The sequence below is a fragment of the Rhinopithecus roxellana genome, chromosome 14, assembly GCF_007565055.1.
Source record: "Rhinopithecus roxellana isolate Shanxi Qingling chromosome 14, ASM756505v1, whole genome shotgun sequence".
Classification (NCBI taxonomy): Eukaryota; Metazoa; Chordata; class Mammalia; order Primates; family Cercopithecidae; genus Rhinopithecus; species Rhinopithecus roxellana.
In genome coordinates this window covers 78,411,031-78,412,886 of record NC_044562.1, presented here as the reverse complement: position 1 = coordinate 78,412,886, position 1,856 = coordinate 78,411,031, and positions in this window count along the sequence as shown.

The following is a 1,856-nucleotide window of genomic DNA, read 5'->3' as shown; positions in this document are numbered from 1 at the left end:
GCCGCCCAGCGGCCCGGCGCCGAGCTGCAACTTTGTCCGGAGCCCGGGTTCCGCTGGCCACCTGGGGGCCTCATTACCCCATCCCCTCCACCTGCAAAGCCTGCGCTACTCGCTGACCCACGGCCAGTCCTCGCCGCCTGTCGCCTGCTCGTTACCCTCTAGTTTGCCATGAGTACCTGCGGGCCCTCAAAGGACGGGGAAAGACAGAGTGAAAGGGATGCGGAAGAGAAAGTCACAGTCACTTTGTTGTATGGCCCAGAGTGACTCTTCTTGTTTCCCAAGTCTCGGCTCAAAAAGTAGCGATCTCCATTCACCTTTACCTCCTTCGCCATTCTCATGCCTTACTTTATTGTAACTTTGTTTCCCAATTTTTAGGTCATTTGTGTCACTTGCAATTCTCACAGAAGTGGTGATGTCAAAGAAACCCAAAGAAGAGATAGTGGAGGGGCCGGGCGCGGCGGCTCACGCCTGTAATCCCAGCACTTTGGGAGGCTGAGGCAGGCGAATCACGAGGTCAGGAGATCGAGACTATCCTGGCTGACATGGTGAAACCCTGTCTCTACTAAAAATACAAAAAAATTAGCCGGGCGTGGTGGCGGGCTCCTGTAGTCCCAGCTACTCGGGAGGTTGAGGCAGGAGAATGGCGTGAACCCGGGAGGCGGAGCTTGCAGTGAGCCGAGATCGTGCCCCTGCACTCCAGCCTGGGCAACAGAGCGGGACTCCGTCTCAGAAAAAAAAGAAAAGAGTGGAAATGAAAGAATAGGTAGTGGTGTCAAATACTGGAAAGAGGTCGAGCTTCATAAAGTAGGAGCAGAAATCAAGTTGTTGCAGATTGTGGAGCGAATGGAAGTTTAGAAAGAAGAAAGAGTAAATACGAACAATTAAACGTGGCCCCAGACACGGTGGTTCACTCCTGTAATCCCAGCATTTTGGGAGGCCAAGATGGGCGGATCGTTTGAGACCGGAGTTTGAGACCAGCCTGGGCAACGTAAGGAGACCTTGTATCTACTAAAAATACAAAAATTAGCTGGGTGTGATGGCGCGAGCCTGTGGTCCCAGCTGCTCCGGTGGCTGGGGTGGGAAAATCGCTTGAACCCGGGAGCAAAGCTTCCAGTGATCTGAAATTGCACCACTGCACTCCAGCCTGGTCGACAGTGCGACCCTGTCTCAAAAAAAAAAAAAAAAAAAAAAAAGAAGAAGAAGAAGAAAAGAAAAGAAAAAAGAGAAAGAGAAAGGTGGCCTACGAAAAGAAGAGAATGGTTGATGCTTAGTAATGGGGGAAGCTTTATTGTTTTTTCAATTATTTTTAAGACAGGAGGAGACAAATTCTGACAAGCATTGAGCTAGTAGAAAGAGAGGTGTTAAAAATACAAGAGGATATTGGATAGAGTTGAGAAGGCAGGATCCAGTGGTTAAGTAACAGGATTGCAGGACTGTGTTTAAGCCTGTGGATGGACACCTCTTTGCATTTTTTTTTTTTTTTTTTTTTGAGACGGAGTCTTGCTCTGCCACCCAGGCTGGAGTGCAGTGGCCGGATCTCAGCTCACTGCAAGCTCCGCCTCCCGGGGTTACGCCATTCTCCTGCCTCAGCCTCCCGAGTAGCTGGGACTACAGGCGCCCGCCTCGTCGCCCGGCTAGTTTTTTTTGTATTTTTAAGTAGAGACAGGGTTTCACCGTATTAGCCAGGATGGTCTCGATCTCCTGACCTCGTGATCCGCCCGTCTCGGCCTCCCAAAGTGCTGGGATTACAGGCTTGAGCCACCGCGCCCGGCCCCACCTCTTTGCATTATTAAAGGAAGAAGAAAAAGAGTGAATGGATGATGACGAAGTAGAGAAATGTCTGAGGCTGCTACTTC